General features: G+C 49.0%; 1 long non-coding RNA gene across 1 annotated transcript; it reads left to right on the forward strand.

The window, feature by feature from the left end:
• The first annotated feature begins 17,316 nt into the window (after positions 1-17,316).
• LOC123394831 lies at positions 17,317-18,588 on the forward strand. The gene is made up of 3 exons (XR_006609553.1): positions 17,317-17,461; positions 18,040-18,202; positions 18,489-18,588. It is a non-coding gene; the product is annotated as an uncharacterized LOC123394831 (long non-coding RNA).
• Positions 18,589-19,104: the final 516 nt, after the last annotated feature.

Raw genomic sequence — 19,104 nt, forward strand, 5'->3', positions numbered from 1 at the left:
TGGAGCTATCACTAATTAGGGAAATGCAAGTCAGTCCAAAATGAGGTATCACTTCACACACATTAGGAAGGCTACTATACATATGTGATGGGAAAAAATAGAAAGTAAATGTTGACAAAGGTGTGGAGTGATTGAAACCCTTGTGCACTATTGGTGGGAATGTAAGATGGTGCAGCCACTGTGGGAAACAGTATGGAGGTTCCTCAAACATTAAAGATAGAACCTATGATCCCTATGATATAGAATCTATGGGATCCCTATGATCCTATCAGATCAAGGACACAAACAAATACTCATATACCCATTTTCACAACAGCACTGTTCACCATAGACAAAAGGTGCAAACGACCCCAACAATGTTCACTGATGGGTGACGGATAAACAGAACGTGATCCAAACCTACAATGGAATATTATCAGTCCTAAATGGGAAGGAAATCCTGTCACAGGACACCACATGGGTGGCCCTTATGTTAAGTAAGATAAGTCAGTCACAAAAAGACAAATATTGTATGACCTCAGTTATGTGGGTTACCTCATGTAGCCAAAATCATGGAGAGAGAAAACAGAAGGGTAGGTGCTGGGAGCTGGGGTGGACATGGAAATGGGAAATTGTTATCCAATAGGGAGAGAGTTTTGGTTTAGGAAGATGAAAAACTTCTGAAGATGGATAGATGGATGGACGGATTTTGGATGGGTGGATACAGGTGGATGGACAGATGGATGGATGGATGGATGGGGAAGATGGATGATGGATGGATGGATGGATGGATGGATGGAGAAGATGGATGATGGATGGATGATGGATGGATGGATGGATGGATGGGGAAGATGGATGATGGATGGACAGATGGATGGATGGATGGATGAATGGATGGATGGATGGGGAAGATGGATGATGGATGGATGGATGGATGGGGAAGATGGATGATGGATGGATGGATGGATGGATGGATGGATGGATGGATAGATGGGGAAGATGATGATGGATGGATGGATGGATGGATGGGAAGAGGAATGGATGGATGCTGGATGGGTGGATAGGTGATGGATGGATGGATGGATTTTGGATGAATGGATGGGTGGATATGGATCGGCAGATGGATGGAGGGATGGATGATGGATTGGTGATTGCACAACACTGTGAATGTACTTAATTCCACAGAAATGCACACTTAAAAATGCTTTAAATAGTTAATGTTATATACTGTATATTTGACCACAATTTTTTTTTCAAAAAGGATGAGCATATGATTTGTAAATGTAAGAAAGAGAAATAAATCATTTCTTTGCCTTTCACATGAGAATAATTACAGTGCATCAAAGTTAAAAATGTAACATAAAAAATACACAATTAATTCAGGCCAGAGATTTTATTTTCCTATCTCTGGACAGTTAGTAATATTATTACTAACAAGCTTAAAGCAAACTTTGGATTTGCTCTGGGCTTCAATATCATGAAAATCTGCTGTTTTTCTTACAAGGTCACAAAAAGAGGCATTTATTTCTTTAATCACTTGTATTCGGAAATCTTAACAGAAAACATGACTCCTGACGTAAACAATTGAACCAGAGTCAGGCACCCAGACCACACCCATGCCGAACAACATTGCTTTTCTATCACATCAAATAACTTCTTTTTCTTCTTTTACTTATTCTGAAGAGTTTTGTAAATCCTGGGAGGGGGCTCTCATAGATGTCCACGTTGTGACAGCTTGAGGAGCTAATCCATGTCCAGGCCTCCATGTTTGACTTCTTGGTGCCTCTTTCCCTGCTCTTTGTTCACACCCTTTGGTGGGTGTTTCTAGAAAGAGAGGCTGGCTGCAAGGGGAGGGTCTGAAGTTCCATATAGAGGCAGATTGACCCCAGGAGGCTGGATGAAGGATCTGGTGAGGGCCAGAGGCATCCTTGGGACCAAGGGACCAAGGCTGAATAACACCAGCCACAGAGCTCCCATGTGGGCTTTGTCTTCCCCAAAGGGGTTGGCTGCTGAGCTGGAAAGAGTGATAAGGTGGGCGGTCAGTGCTCTCAGGTGGGCAGCAGAGCCGGAGCTGAGTGAAGACAGGACATAACCGATGACTAAAAGTTCAGTTCAGACATGTGGGTCTGGTTGGCTCTCACCAGGGATTCCAGAAGGATGTGTGACCTGAGAGTCAACAGTGGCTGCGAATTCATGGAACATGAAAGAATCTTCCAGGAAAAAACAGAGGTAAGAGTGCTAAGCAGATATGTGCTGACTGTTTAGAAAGAATGTGGTTCTCGGCATGGTCAGGCCTGGCTCTGGGGTGATCCCGGCAGAGGGATGGTGCCCCGAGTGTGAGGGCCCCATGCAGGCGGTGGTGGGGCATGGGCCCTGCACTGGATGGTTTACCCAAGAAAAGCATGCACATAGGAGAGGCCTGTGCTATCCCTAGGGATTGGCTGGTCCTGGGTGGGGCTGTCTCTCCAGGGCCAACAAGGATCCAGATGTCAAAGCATCAGATAAAGAACTCGGTTGTTGCGCCATCAAAGCTGACAGAGAGCCTGGGGGCCGGGAGGCACGGAGTCTGCTCCCACCGATTCTGGGGCAGTCACCCTTCCCTCCAGCTCCCTGCAGATGGGGACAGGGTCACAGAACCCTCACTGTGTCTGGTGGGTGTGTGGCCAGGGAGCTTCTGCATTAAGGGCCATACAGTTCCTTGTTGGCCACTTTCCAAGCACCGTCTGCAGCCACAGTAGGTGGGAAAGATACATGAAAGACACAGTAGGTGCAGCTTGTGTAGTCGGGGGAAGAGAAGCCAGACAGCCCATGTGTCACCAAGGCTTTGTACATCCTGAGCCCCAAATTCCGTATCTTATTTTAGAATATATGTTTTCATTGTACATTATAAAGGGATAAATAATATTCAAGAAAATCATGGATTAAAGCATCACCCCAGATCCTATCTCCAAGTGAAAATTCTTCTCCCTGTTCACGTCCATAGCAATCTTTTTAAAAATTCATTCATGTCACAACATGGCACTGTCTTTGCAGAAGCAAGAGCTGTCCCCCACCCACAGCCTGAGTTTGCCTGCAGCCCGGCAGGTGCACCCTGACAGCCCCCGCCTCAACCCTGCACTCCCGCAGGCCGGGAGGTGCACCCTGACAGCCCCCATATGGACCCTGCATGCCCACAGCCCAGCAGGTGCACCCCAACAGCCCTCATCTTGACCCTGTGCACTCTTCTTCCCAGCTCAGGCTGCCTCCCACGCTGCAGGCATCTGCTCAGCCTACAGCAGGCAGCTCCCTGGAACTAGGATGGTGCAGTGATGGAGCTGCTCAGTCTCCCAGCGGTGCTTCCTCCAGCCAACACCTGTTCCACCCAGCCCAGCTACCTCAGCACCAGCTCACTATTCGCTTCCCATCCCCCTCATCGCTATTTCTGTTTTCCCTCTTGTGCTCCTGCCTCACCTGCTGCCCAGACCACCCCATTCCAGGGTCTACTTTTAGGCGGAAGGCAAACTGAGACACCTCCTGCTGCCAGATGAGGGGTGAGCATGGTCCTCCATGAGGAACGTGGTTGGTGTGGAGCAGATGGATGTCACCATGTGAAGGGGCTGTGGCAGGTTTGACAAGGTAATGAGGACACCAAAAGCCGGTGCTGACCGACTCCACTCCTGCAGTTCTAGGGAGACTCACAGAAGCATCCCTTCAAGCAGCGGTCCCTATGTAGGAAGTGCCCCGGCTGAAGGAAAGGGGATGATGCCACCAGGGCACACTGTGGCCATGTGCCCCGGGGCACAGGTCACCATGGCGGGTGGGAGGTGGCCATCTGCAGATGGTCGAGAGCCCAGCTCCCACCGTAGAATTTGGATGTTAAAGCATAAAAGCGGCGAGGAGCCTTTTAAACATTAAAAACAATTTTTTAAAAAGGGAGTGACATAATTAGAATGCCATGTGAGAGAAAGATAACTTCATCTGCACTGTGAAGAATGCGAACTGTAAGCAGGGGTATTAAAGTTAACACTCCTGGGAAATCGTAGGGCCCAGTCCAGGTTAGGGTTGAAGAAGGCAGAGAAGGAAGAAGGGATGGAAAGGATGCACTGAAGGTACAGCCAACAATCCCCCGCATGGACTGAAGGGGTGTGTGTGTTCCTGTATCTGTGTGTGTGTGCACGTGTGCAGGCATGTGTGAATTCACATATGTGGGTGCACATGCCTGTGTGTGCATTTGTGTGTATGTATGTTTGGTGTGCATGTTCACATGTGTGTGCATGTGTGTGCGTGCACGTGTGTGTGTTCCTGTATCTGTGTGTGTGCGTGTGTGTGCATCGGTGCAGGTGTAGGTGTTCTTTTATCTGTGTGCGTGTGTGCACCTGTGTGTGTTCCTGTATGTGTGTGCATGTGTGCGTGTGCGTGTGTGCGTTCCTGTGTGAGTGCACACATGCATTTCTGTATCTGTGTGCACGTGTGTGCGCACGTGTGTGCGTGTGCATGTGTGTGCATGCGTGTGTGCATTCCTGTATCTGTGTGCGTGTGTGCACATGTGTGTGTGTGCGTTCCTGTATCTGTGTGCGTGTGTGCATGTGCATTTGCATGTGTGTGTGCGTGCACATGTGTGTGCTCATGTGGAAAACTTTAAGGCTGACTGTTCATTTTCCCTCTTGGGTGACTGGATCCATGGGAATACATGAGGGAGAGAAGATGTAGAAAGTGAGAGAACATCTCCATCTATCTGACGAATCAGAGATGGAGTAGTCAGGAAGATAGCCGGGTATCTCTCTGCAGCCTGAGAGAGAGGTCAGACTTGGAAGCCCAGATTTTCCCTCATTCTCTGTCCATAGGAGAAAGCTACAAGAATAATAGAGAAAAGCATGCCAAATCACTATGAAGAACATCAATTAAAACAGAACTGAGACATAACGTTAAGGATTGCATGATTTCCTTTTTTATTGACATATAAGTGCCATATAATGTTATATTCATTTTAGGTGTACAACATGATGATCCCATATTTGTGTATATTTCAAAATGATCACCATGATAAGTCTAGTTAATACCCATCACTACAGACAGATCCAGAATTGTGTGCGTGTGATGAGGACTTTTAAGATCTACTCTCTTAGCAACTTTCAAATATGCAACACATTGTTAACTATGGTCGCCATGCAGCACCACACATCCCCGGGACTTATTTCTTTTATAACTGCAAGCTCGTACCTTATAACTCCCTTCACCCATGTTGCCCTCAAGTTCCATCCATTTTGTTGCAAATAGCAAGAGCTCATTCCTTTTTATGGCTGAGTAATATTCCATTGACCATTCCATTGAATCTGTTCCTTCATCAGTGGATGCCTGGACTGTTCCCATATCTCGGCTATTGTAAATAATGCTGCTATAAACAGCATCTATTTGAGCTAGTGTTCTCATTTTCTGGATAGATTCCCAGAAGAGGAATTGTTGGATCAGATGGTAATTCTGTTCTCCTCTTTTGAGGAACCCCCACACTGCTTTCCAGAGTGGCTGCACAAGGTTGCGTTCCCACCAGCAGTGCGTGAGGGCTCCCCTTTCTCCACATCCTCACCAACACCTGTTGTTTCCCGTCTTTTTTGATGAAGGCCACTCTAACAGGTATGAAGTGACACCTGATTGTGGTTTTGACTTGCGTTTCTCTGATGTTAGTGATGTTGAGCATTTTATGTACCTGTTGGCCGTCTATACATGTTCTTTAGAAAAATGTTTATTCGGATCCTCTGTCCACTTTTTAATTGTATTGTTGTTTTTTGCTATTGAGTTGTATGAGTTTTTAATATAATTTGGATAATAACCCTTTTCTGGCTACATAATTTGCAAATATCTTTTTCCATTCAGTAGGTTGCATTTTAATTTTGTTGATGGCTTCCTTCACTGTGCAGAAATTTTTTAGTTTGATATAGTCCCACTTCCTTATTTTTGCTTTGGTTGTCTTTGTTTTCCAGTGTTATATCCAAAAAAATCATTGCCATCACTGATGCAAGGAGCTGACCACTTGTGTTTTCTCCTGGGAATTTTATGGTTTTATGTCTTACATTCAAGTCTTTAAACCATTTATGTTCATTTTTGTGTATGGTGTATGGTGTATGGTAATGGTCCAGTTTTGTTCTTTTGCATGTATCATTTTGATTAAATGAATATTAACCAGCTCTTAAGAAAGAAACATTCAGGGGGTATAACCAATGTTTCAATGTATAAACAACATAGAAATTAACATTTGTGTTTCATGTGTCTTTTCAACTTTGTAAAAGTAACAACCTGAGATACATTTAGAGGTTAGAACCCTACATGTTCTGTTGATATCAAGTGTTGGACCAGTTGAAATTTTCCAGAGAAGCAGACTATATATATCCAGAGAGAAATGATTTTCAGGAATTGGCCCAAGAGATTGTGATGGTAAGTCTGGCCAGTCTGAAATCTGTAGGACGGGCCAGATGAGCTGGAAGTTTTGATGCCACAGACTTGAGGCAGAATTATCTTCTCCATGAAACTCAGTTTTTGCTCTTAAGCCTTTAAACTGCTTGCATGAGGGTAGACTGCTTTACCTAAATTGAAAGATATCAGCCTTATCCATACCTACAAAATACCTTCATGGTGACACCTGTGTTAGCGTCTGGCTGCTTCCCTGGGTCCAGTACACCAGCCACTCAGAAACAGCGAGAACCTGTGCACCTGCTAAGTGTCCACAGGAAATTTCCACCAGTTTTACTCTGCACCACACCTGCTATCCGATCACATCTACCTGCCATTAGAAATAAGGCTGTTCTTTGGAAGTTTTAATCTTATCACTCTGATGGGTCTTCATGTTTCTGTTTCATATGGTCGTATCTTCTATTTATTGCTGAGTTGTAGCTCTCTCTGTATACTGTCTTACGCCATGTTTTTCTGTAGTATTTTGGGGCTGTTTTCTTAGCCATTCACATCTTTGAGCCATGCCGAACATATCCATATAATGAGAGGGACAGGAAGCTAGATTTTATCTAGCCAGTTGTCACAACAATCATTTAATAATTCGTCTTTTCCCTCCCATTTTCATAAACAAACTTCCTAATACAGTCTGTGGCTTCTCTCTTTAGCTCAATTGATTTGGACACAGTAATAATTTCATTATCAACATGCTATTTACACAAAACAAGCGCCGTAATTCACCTCAGTGTCCTTCCTCAATAAGGACTTTGGAAATAACAGTATCTATAGAATTGTGCTGCATGATTCTCCTTCTAACTCACTTAGGTGAGGTGAGCAGTGAGGGCGCACATCCAGATTTCTGCAGAGCTGTGAAAACTTCTTTAGGTTGTGACTATCTCTCGGGAACCCGTTTTAATTTGGTGGAGACAGTGCGCATTTGGACAATTTCAGACCCTGCCACTTCCTGCCTGGCATGCTGAGCGTGGATTTCAGGTTAACAGGCTCAGAGCTTTCCGACACCTTGGTACCAAGTGATGTCATTGGACCACGTTTGTCTTGGAATCCCTACACGCCCTGCACGCAAGCCTCCCTGCAGTGGCTTCCTGGAGCCTCCCACTCCTCCCCTACATGGAATGTGCATTCCATGTTCAACCACCAGGGAAGCCTCTTTGAGCTCTGACACGGTCCTTCACTGCTGCAGAGCCCCCCATGTCTCCCTATCACTCCTCTACTTAGGGAGCCACTCCTGTCAGCCCTTCAGACTCCCCTTCCACCTCCCACTGCTTTCCCCTCCGAGCCTTCTTGCTACAACGGAACTGCCTTGTCGCCTTGTCTGAGCTGACTCCTTTCCCCTTCCTGCACTCACTCTTGGTTCTGGTGGTGCTGCCCCCCCAACACACACACACACACACACACACACACCATCTTGCTGTCCCATGCCTGCCCTGACCACTGAGTCACCATGCAGGCCCTCTTCATGAGGTCCTCTTCTGCTTTTCCACCAGCCACCCAGCCCAGTCTCCAACGGACCTCCTCCCACATCATGAGGGTCAGGGATGTGAGGATTTTCTTGTTGTACCTTCCTGTGTCTTGAAGGCTTCAGGCACACAGTGACTAAAACTCAGTCATGCTTTCCTCCTTTCCCAGCAGATGCCTAGAATAAATGTGGACCTGGGTTTTAAATTCAGGAAACTCCAGGATGTATTTTCCACATTAACACAAATGGCTTTTTATAAACAAAGTTATAGGAAGTATAAAATCACACAAGACATGGGAGCAAGTGAAGGAAAGAGAAGGGGGGTTAAAGCAAGACAGTCCTGGATCATCTGCGGGCCATGGTGTGTCAGATGGCCAGCGCTCCCCGGGGTCACCGTCAGAAGCCCGGTCTCCATGACTAGTAAGGGGGCGTTGTCGGAAGAGATGACTCAGGCTTGGACGAAGGTGACAGTGGGAGGCACAGGGAAGACCACGGCCCTCGGGAAGCACACTTCTCGGTGCTGTGATGTGGACAAGGTCCAAGGGTGCCCTCCAACCACCAGACGCCTGGCGTCCAGTTCAATAGAGGTGACTCCATTTCCCCTTGTTCAGACGGAGAAACCAAGCCTCCGACGTCCCCAGTGATATCATGAACCAAGAACTTCTACAGCTTCATGATTGTGACTGAGCCTTAAAATGGTCGCTCATAGAACAATAAACGTAATTGCTTCAACCTGTTTGAATAAAGAGCAGTTTAACTTCATGACCGTTTAAAAAAAATCTTCTAAAAGTGAAATAAGCCTGGTCCTTCCCTTAATATCTACTTTCCTTAAAGCCTTTAAATGGTTACGATCTTCAGAAAGTTAAAAAACATGATTTGTTTCTAAATCTTTCCCTTTGGTCTCGGACTTTGGAAGATCACACGATTTGTTGTCATACTAAATCACATGGGTAATATTAAAAACACATTTTCTAAATGGGTTTCTTTTTGAGCCGAGGATTTTGCTTGGATGAAGATGATCGATATTACCTTGACCTTCTCAGAGCCAGGAAAAGGAGCAAAACAGAGTCTTTTCGTTTCTCCCTCCTGGCTCAGAGGCCTGCCAACTGTGGTCTGGTCCAACCTCTAAACCTCAAGCTTTCCTTGGTGTCATTTACCGTGTCAGAGAGCATACACACCACGTCTCATCATGAATGCAGGGGGGTTGACACCTCCTTCTAACCAAAACCAGACCTCACTCAAAATAGTGCTCCCCTGGAGGGGGCAGCCCCTTGTGTCTGCACGAGCGCTCAGCTTCTGCGACAGCCTAGGAAACGGGCGCATTCCTGTGCCCACTCTCAGGTGGGGATAGCAAGGCACAAGGTCCAGGTAACCCACCCAGCTTCCCAGAAGCCTGCAGCCAGGTCCGGCAGTCAACTCTCCCACTGCCCCTCGTGCCCAGCACGGACAGGCAGACCCGCATCCACCCAGGTGAGGGAAGGTCTGGCCACTAGAGCCACACGCCCCCGTCGTGGGGAGCATTTCCTTTCCTGGAGCCCTCGTAAAAGTATTTGTCTCACTTGAAGTCCGAAAATGGTTCAGCTCTTCAATAGAGCAGGATGGTTGAGTTTCTTACAATCGAAGGTCCCGGGGCACTCGTTCCACGACACCCTTCAGGGTTCCCTGGAGGCTGGCAAGTTGGAGAGCCCTGGCACCGGAGGGGCAGAGCATGCAGAACCCTCCCCATCCACCCACAGTGACTACACACGTGTGCATGTGTGTGCCGGTATGCATGAGTGTAGGTTTTCTTTTTTTTTTTAAGATTTTATTTATTTATTTGACAGAGATCACAAGTAGGCAGAGAGGCAGGCAGAGAGGAGGAAGCAGGCTCCCTGCGGAGCAGAGAGCCTGATGTGGGGCTCGATCCCAGGACCCTAGGATCATGACCTGAGCCGAAGGCAGAGGCTTTAACCCGCTGAGCCACCCAGGCACCCCGAGTGTAGGTTTTCTGAGAGCAAATCTGTGCCAGGCCCTGGGGTAGCCCCGGCGAAGGTGTTGGGGAGAAGGACCCACTCGCTGCCATCAGGGCCTCACAGCCTAGCGGGGTATAGGCTGCACCAAACAGAGCACTGAGCCTGGCCCTAGAGAATCATCAGAGCCACAGACCTCCCCTAGCCACATTACTGTGCTGCAGACAGTCCATCTGTCCGTCTGAAATGTGCACCTGTGCAAAACCATCTGTATCTGCCCGTTCTCTCTGCCTCTTTCACTAAAACATTGGAGAGCATGACTCTCTGGACTCGGACCTTCTCTTCTGCATGTGGCCCTCTTGTTATCACTGGTGGAAGGGGGGCTCCAGGCGATTTCCTTAGACTTAGATTTTCTTAGACTAAGATTTCCTTAGCCACTGTACTTGGTAGTGAGAAGTAGTATGTATCGTTACATGAGAAAAATTATAGAACACCTGGTTAAAAAGCACATGTATATATTACATTATTACATACGTTGTTGTAATGCATTACCTATATACACAGACCAGAGAGAGAGGGACTGAGAGGCACGGGTCTCCCTCTGGCTGCGCCGTGCTCTGTCTTCTAAGCACAGCTGTCTGAGAAGCCACAACGTTCTCATCAACCCATCAATGCTCGACCTTTTTTATTTCTGTGTAAGGATCCTTATTTAATACATGTTGTGAATTCATTGACCCTAAACTCACGGCCTTCAACGCCATAACTCAGACCCATCACAGCCTCCCTGACAGCTCTGCAGCACTGTGCTGGGGCCATTTTAAACAGCAAAATCATAAATTTCTAAAAAATGCTAGAACCTGTGCTACTAAGTATGCCAAGTATAAGACCCAGTCCGCAACGTGGCAGCTGAGCCAGAAGGCAGAGCACCACCGTGTCCAGCCCAGCTGGGAGCACCCAGGACTCGAATCTCTCGCCCTCTGGACACGTCCACAGACAACATTGGAAGCACTGTATTGATTTTGGGGTGGCAGATTTGCATAAACAGGTGAACTCGTAAGTGTGGGGCCCATGAATAATGAGGATCGGTGAACTTCCTTAATATGGGAAACCACTCGGAGTTCCCCAACAGCTTAGCACCCTTGGGGTATTGGAAAGCTTTCTGTGAAAAAGCCAACAGCAAGATAATGTTATCCTTCCCCACAGTATCAGCTTGCAGGAGTCCACTCAGGAGAACCTCCATCCTAAACATCCTTCCGCACAGTATCAGCTCGCAGGAGTCCACTCAGGAGAGCCTCCACCCTAAACATCCTACTGTCCGTCCTCCTTCATGGATGTGTCTCTGGAGGTGGGTTACACTTGCTCATCTGCACACCTGTCCCACAGGCAGCAGGTGTCCCTGAGTCGTCTGACCTCATCCTGTGATGCCCCATGAAAACCCCGAAGGGGTTCGGAAAATAGGAATTGGGGTTTTTATAAAAGGTACGCTTGTAAAATAGGAAAGCAGTGGGCTCCCCGTGTACCCTCTGGGTGCAAGTCTGTCCCTTGGTAATGAGGAACATCATAAAACAGCTCGTGGGCCCCCAGGTGAGCGGGGACCGTTTCTTAGCCCTCAGATGTTCTGCTGCTCCAAGAACTAGAGCTTGTCATTTTCCAGGCTGCAAAGAGACACCTGGCTTCTGGGATCACAATGGCCTGGATGTCTCCACCTTCTCCCCCCAGCTGAGCCTGCATCAAGCTAAAACACTCTGCACCTCTGTTAGACATGGGGCTCACTGCACAGGGAGCAAGTGGAGTGTTTGTGCTGCCCGTCCATCAGCCCACACAGGGGAAGGCCACATAGTAGGACAGAGCCCGAGGGTTCTCAAGTCTGGACATCACCAATGTGGCCGTACTGTGGCCACTATGAATGTTGGTCCAGAGTCAAAGCCAGTGTGGAACCCAGAGGGCCCTTGGCCCATGCAAGGGGGTGTTCTGCACATGCAAGCCTCCCACAGTGAGAAGGTATGAAATGTTCTGGTGCGTTCCTTCTCTGCAGGTCAGTCCCAGGGCCACACAAGATGTAGAACATCATGAGCGAGGGAAAGGGACAATCATCTGTCACGGGTGCCCACAAGGCAATGCCAAGGCAGCTAGGCTGTGTCCGTGGCAAAGCAAAGACCCTCCCATTCTTGCTGAATGTGGGGAGGACAGGAACGTGGTCTCTAAGTAGACAGACGGTCCCATTCACAGGGAGAGAGGCCATGGAACCAAGAACAGTGGACGAGAGGCAGGGGCGACCTGCAGCACGGAGACAGCAGGTCTCATCACCTGGCCGTTGGGGAGACATCCGAGTGGACCACAGTGTGGGGAGGGAGGACCAGCCACACAGGGGTCTGGGGAAGGTTCTCAGGGAGAGAGGACAGCACCGGCACAACTGACCACCATCTGAGGAAATGGTTGGAGGGGCCGGATCCAGAGCGGGTTCTGCCCTTTTTTCCAGGAAATTCCACAATTCCAAAAACGTAACGTATAAAGTGTGTCCCTGCTGTGCAGAAAGGGGACAGAGGGGGTCGCTCTTTGTTTTCCAGAAATGGTGTAAAGTCCGCCCAGCCCATGCCTCCTCTCAGGGACGCTTACACTTTTCTTGAGCAACTAAACTGGTGCTTTTTAACAACTCAATTAGGCATGGGACAGTGCACATTTTGGGAAAAAGTCTCATTTCTAGGTCCTCTGACCCACAGCTCACGTTGCCAGGGAGCTCAGCCACCACGTCAGCAGAGGGACTCAAATCAGCTCGGGCGGCAGGAGCCCCCGTGGTGGAATTCAAGACTGGACACCCGGTTTTCTATCACAAGAAGAGGAGGCCACGGTCCCAAATTCGCTACTGTCATACACATTTCTCAAAAGCTGGATTGAGTTGCCTGCCAGTTTTCGGAAGGAGGAGAACTTGGACTTTGTCAGAGTTGATGTCGTGGGAATACAAATTATTCGGGAGATGCTAGAACACTGTGTACCAATCTGTCCTAAGGCCACGATTTGATCCAGGAGCAAGAGCCTGGCCCCGTAGGCAATCTGCTTTTTTCGGGGCAGCCCACTGGACCCCTTCCCACTCCCATCGCTGTTGAAATGAGTTTGCATCTGCATTTGGTGCTGCAGACGCAGCCTGCCCCAGGTCCAAGCATCTGTCTGGTTTATTTATCAAAGGGTCCACTCAACTCCATGCAAAGCAAGGAGCCGGCATGTCAGTGATTTGGAATCGGAGGGAGAGGGGGATGCGTGTGTGATTTGGAATTTTCGAGCGGAAACTGGCCTCGAAACATACACTGCTCTGGAAAGGTTTTATTTAAAGTGGAGTGCATTCCTACAGACAGCCTGTGACTATAAACTCCAGCTCGAATGACAAAGCCGACTGTCCTGTTGTTGATGGATGGAGAAAGGTGCAGAGGCGACTGGAGAGCCTCACGGGCCAGGAGACACCCTCTGCTCTCAACAGAGTCAGGGTCTTGGGGACCAGACCCACGGAGGGCTCCAGGGAGGACTGTGAAGAAAGCTCACTGATTCCTACCATACTGCACACCATGACATTTTCTTCTCCTCAGGGCACAAAGCACAGAGGAATTCTAGAAGTGCCTTTAAAGTAAACAGGAGCTTGGACCACTAGCACGCGCGATAACCGTGGGCCTTTTCTCCTCTGCTCTTCCAAGACCCAACTCCTTTTCCAAGGAGCCGTTTGATGACACGGTTGCATCACTATTTTTCGTTCTGTTTGGAGTTTGATTAAAATGCATCTGGAGTTTGCTGTTTCCATTTAAAACACAGACAATCCAGCGCCCAGAATCACATTGATTCTCAAGGATCTATTGCACAATTTTTCTTCTGCATTTTTTCCTGGGAAATTCCACGATGCCAGAAACATAAGGTATAAAGAGGGTCTTGACCAAGGCGAGGACCTCGCCGCCGTGCGGGCAGGGTGATGTCAGGACAGCACGGTCCTCCCCTCCGTCCAGGCTCCTGCACGACATGTGAGGACTTATCTGCAGTATCTTAACGTCTGAAAAAAATTTTCTGTCAAAAAGCTTTCAAAACCCAGCGGCGTGAAGAAGGGCAGGCACGTGAAGCCAACACCAATTTGGCGCCTTCTCTGAGGAATGACAGAAGGAGAAACGAGGGGTAGAAGGTGGAACGCCACTTGCATCCTGCCGCAAGCCGTGTGCATGATGCAGACAAGAGGCCGCGTGCCCCCAGGCAGGTCTGCTAGCTTGCACTCCCTCTCCGTGTCCCTATTGTCAGAACCAGATCACTTAATTCTGGAACGCAGTTCCTAAAGATGCCGGCTAAGAACTTTGCAAGGCAATTAATACACGTGAAAGCTTCAGCAGAATTCCTGGCTTCCTGGTCCACACGGACCAAGCCTCACCACGTCATCCTGACCGCACGCAGATTGAAAAATCAACAACTGGGGGCACCTGGGTAGCTCAGTGGGTTAAGCCTCTGCCTTCGGCTCAGGTCATGATCTCAGGGTCCTGGGATCGAGCCCCACATTGGGCTCTCTGCTCAGCAGGGAGTCTGCTTCCCCCTCTCTTTCTGCCTACTTGTGATATCGCTCTCTCTGTCAAATAAATAAATAAAATCTTTAAAAGAAAAAAAAGAAAAATCAACAAATGGCCTTGGACCCGCGAGACCAGGAAGGACACAGTGCAAGCTGTGGCCCCAGAGACCGGAGGGAATCCGCGGGGCGGGCACATCTCCCCGGAGCAGGGTCCCAAGACGAAACCCCCGTGGGAACCAGCAGTGGAGGGAAAAAACTGACCGTGACTGAGGGGTGCCTGGAGGCTCATTGTGGACACTGGGGGGTCCTAGGATTGTGAGATTTTCTTCTGGGGTTCAACCAGATTCCCACAGAGCCTGTCCCAGAAAAGCCTCTCCTGCTTCGGCCACTCCGACATGTTCTTTCTTCCTCACCAGGTCTGCCCTCGGGAGAGACAGGTTCCCGGAGTCCAACCTGCTGGGGATGTGTCAGAGCCCCGACTGACCCTGGGCAGGGAGTCTCCCAGCGCCCCGCCCTGAGCAGTAGGGGACACAGCCCTGCACGTGGGGGGCAGGGGTGTGTAGGAAATCTGGTCACCTCCCTAAAATTGCTCTAAAAATAAAATTTTATTTACTTACTTATTTGTTCGGCACAAAGAGAGAGACAGTGAGACCGGGAACATAAGCAAGAGGAACAGGACAGGGAGAAGCAGGATTCCCACAGAGAAGGGAGCCCCGTGCGGGGCTCAGGCTCCATCCCAAGACTCTGAGATCATGACCTGAGCCAAAGGCAGATGCTTAACTGACTGAGCCACCAAGGGACCCTGAAGTATGAAATTTTAATGAAAAATTAATAGTTTGGCTCACATGTCACTGAAGAACTCATGTCCTATGTTGAGATTTTTTTAATATAATTTTTTTAGTGAATTATTTTTAATTTCAAATGTTTTTGCCCACCAGAAAGCTGTTATGGGTGAATGCCCCTTATTCTTTCTCTTTTGTTTTCTCCTTTGTTTTCCTTCACTTTCCCCCGGAAACAGCTTCATGCCGACTTTATCGTTGCGGACAGGACCACAACAAATGGTTTCCTGGTCCCTGAATGAGGCTCTTGCCCCTTGAAGTGGTTACAGTTTAGGAAGCTCTTCTACATCACTCGGCGACTTTCCACATTCCAGGCTGCAAAGCAGCTTCGCTCAGCCCCTACTTCCACTCGAGACTGTCCACCTATATGGCCTGTCCAGGACCTGCTCCACGCTGACCGAGCCCTGGGCTCTCGGGGGACCACACCACCAGCACTGCTGTGTCTGCTGCGACTGCGGGAGCTTGGAAGCCAGGAACACCAAGAAACCCAGCCCCCCCGCCCCATTCACAGGAAGGCTGTGCTGGTCGAATGGAGACTAGTCCCCAGGTCTGAGCCCTGCAGGGCCCCGAGGACGGTTCCCTCACTGGGAAGCAGCTGTTTCCACCTCACTGGGGCAAGAATAAAATCGGGTGAGGGAGCCGACTGTGCCCAGAGCGGGGAAGAGTGCCCACGGCCCAGGACAGCAGAGCCAGATGCTTCAGGGACAGCGAAGGGTTGCGAGGCTGCAGCCTGGGGACCCCCTAGGCCAGCCAGTAGGGAAGAAGCCAGAATAGGACAGAGTGTGAAGACTAAAGGGGTTGCGGGGGCTCGCTCATCCCGACGGCATGGCTGGGGAGACCCGTAAGTGGTGGCCAGGACCCATCCTGGGGCATTTCCCTTAAAGGAGAGCCAAGATGTGGGGACTTAGTGAAGAGAGGAGGTCAGGGTAGCCCTCCTGGAAAATCAGGTCTCCGGTGGAGTGTCATTCATTCACACCGACCAGGAGAATGAACTTGTGCCAAGTTAATGATAAAGAGCTCATAACATATCGGTGGGATGTGTGTTCTGGGGAGCACTGTGAATCGTGAAAGACTGATGAATCAGAGACCTGTGCCCCGGAAACAAGTAATAGACTGTATGTTAATTAAAAAAAATAATAATAATAAATAAAAACAAAAATAACAAAAACAAAACAAAATAAAAGAACTTAAACCGTGTGTCTTCCACCAGGGGTGAAGACGGAGAAGACTCAGTCGCTTTTAAACTTCAAAACTTCCCTGCCTGTCATTTTAGAAGGGTTATCACCCATTTTGGAAGGATTATCATTCATTGAAGGGGGGGAGGGGCTAGGCTTTTCCAGAAAGATTAGGACAATTAGTTAGTGGGCAGCAGACTGGGAAGGAGTCACAGCTCTCGTGCTCTGGGTTCTCGGAACCATGATGCAGGGGCTCCCTGTCCTCATGGTCCCCGATGTGTGTTGGGGCCACTGAAGAGGGGGCTTCTGCACAGTCTCGGGGATAAACCAGTTATTCCACAGGATCTCTGCTCAGGTGTGTAAAGAGGGCCTGGCCTCCAGGAGCGTGTTGCCCGTGCGAACTCGTCCTGACTGGCGGGGCCTCCAGTCAGAAAGCAGGGTCTTGTGTCTGCTCCTACTTCTTACTGACTGTGAGGCCTTCATCAGAAACTTAACCTGTCTGGGACTGCAGCAGGTATGAGCAGCTAGAACACATACAAGACCAGCAAATCAAATGGTGTAATTTGTGGACATCAGGCCCAGGGGTTACATCGCTATGACATAGAATGAAGAAGCCTGGGGGACAGTTGAAGGCAAAGATCGCCCCGCTCTGATTCAGGACACCTGTTTGCCCATAGACCTCTGTGGGCGGTTTGCCTAACCCAGGAAATCATCTAGGATCAAAGACATGGACTGTGTTTCTCAGCAGGGCTCGTGGCTGGAGGAGGACAGGTAAGCATGGGGGTGTGGGGAACCTGCTCTGGGGCTCCAGCCGTGAATTCCCTCCAGGACGGAGGGAAGGCACCTGACTCCACTGGGGCAAAGAACGGACATGCGGAGGTTGAGAGAGCCCCCCACACGGAGAGGGGAGAGGGACAGCCCAGGGCAATGCACAGAGACCCCCACAGGGCTGTTGGCATGGCTGAACCCCAGGACTTAATTCTGGGAAGAGATGGAAGACTAGACTGGAGACGGGACCTGAGCGGGAGATCTTGATGCATGGAGATACACAGACTTCGCTTTCCTCTTGGATCGTCAGAGGGTTTTGAAGCAAGGTGAGAATGCACATACTCTCATCTTAGGTGAGTCTAGATGAGGTGAGTCAGACAGTGTGCCCCCTCTGACCCAGGAATCCCTGGCCACACTGTACCACTTCTCACCTGTGTTACTGAAACCATCTCTCACCTGACACCCTGAGCTGCCTCCGCTGCACCATGAGCTGTTCCCAGCACGAGCCCGAGTGGTCTGGTTAAACATAGAACAGAACCAGTCCAAGCCTGGCACGGCACCCACCTCACCCAGGGAAAAAAACCCATGTCCACAGAGACATTTCTGAGTCCCGGCCTGGCCAGTCCTGCTCTAGAGCATCCCATGGCTCCCTACTGCTCCTGCTGATGAGGGAGGGACTCTATGTCCACCTCCCACACTCACTCCCGCTGTGCTCCACCCCCCATCTGCTCCTGCTGTGGCCTTACTGTTCTCCTGCCAGTGCAAACTGCCTCCCCTGTTTGCTCACACTGCTGGGGGCAGGTTTGCCCACTCTGACTTACCGTGCCACACCCAGCCCAAGTCCTGCATCACATGCAGCCCCTCTCCACTGTGTGCGCTCTGTTTCCTGGCATGCCCCACCCAGGTCCCCAGTTCTCCTGCTCTCCGGCTTCACGCCCCTCTGAGGCCATTCTCCAGCCATCAGGACGATGTTTAGAACCCTCATGGAAGGGACCTGAGTGTGTGTTTGTGGAGGTGTCACAAAACAACCCCAGGAGCTACAAACATGCCGGGGAAGATACTTTGAGGTAATGCAACTGTTCTTTCCCTCCTTAAAAACCAGACACTAATTTCAGCCTTGCATTGGGGCTCATGCCTGTCCCTGCCATGGGCTCACAGGGCCTGGGCTTTCTTCGTTTCTTCTGCGCCGGCTGTGTAGAGTCCTTCTGTATGGGTGATTCGCCCACTTTTCCCTGTTTGCTTATTTAGTCATTTGTTTATATTCGTAGGAATCATGAATTTTTATTTTACTCATTCAGTTTTCTGATAATTTCATAATTTTCATTGTTGCTGAAATTGTGTCCTGGACATTAGAAAGTCTTCGGGGATGTTCCTGAACCACAGAAGAATGAACAGACATTTCTGCAAAGACATCCAGATGGCCAACAGACAACATGAAAAAGTGCTCCACATTATTCTGCATCAGGAAAATACAAATCAAAACCACAACAAGATACCACCTCACGCCAGTCAGAATGGCTAAAATTAACCAGTCAGGAAATGGCGGATGTTGGCGAGGATGTGGATAAAGGGGAACCCTCCTGCACTGATGGTGGGAATGCAAGCTGGTGCAGCCACTCTGGAAAACAGTATGGAGGTTCCTCAAAAAGCTGAAAATGGAGCTACCCTATGACCCAGCAATTGCACTACTGGGTATTTACACTAAAGATACAAATGTAGTGTCCCGAAGGGGCACATGCACCCGAATGTTTATAGCAGCAATGTCCACAATAGCCAAACTGTGGAAAGAACCTAGACGTCCATCAACAGATGAATGGATCAAGAAGATGTGGTATATATACACAATGGAATACTATGCAGCCATCAAAAGAAATGAAATCTTGCCATTTGTGATGACGTGGATGGAACTAGAGGCTATCATGCTAAACAAAATAAGTCAGTCGGAGAAAGACAGATAACCATATGATTT

Source organism: Mustela putorius, unplaced genomic scaffold (genome assembly GCF_011764305.1).
Source record: "Mustela putorius furo isolate JIRA1106 unplaced genomic scaffold, ASM1176430v1.1 tig00003845_pilon_pilon_pilon, whole genome shotgun sequence".
In the NCBI taxonomy this organism is placed as follows: Eukaryota; Metazoa; Chordata; class Mammalia; order Carnivora; family Mustelidae; genus Mustela; species Mustela putorius.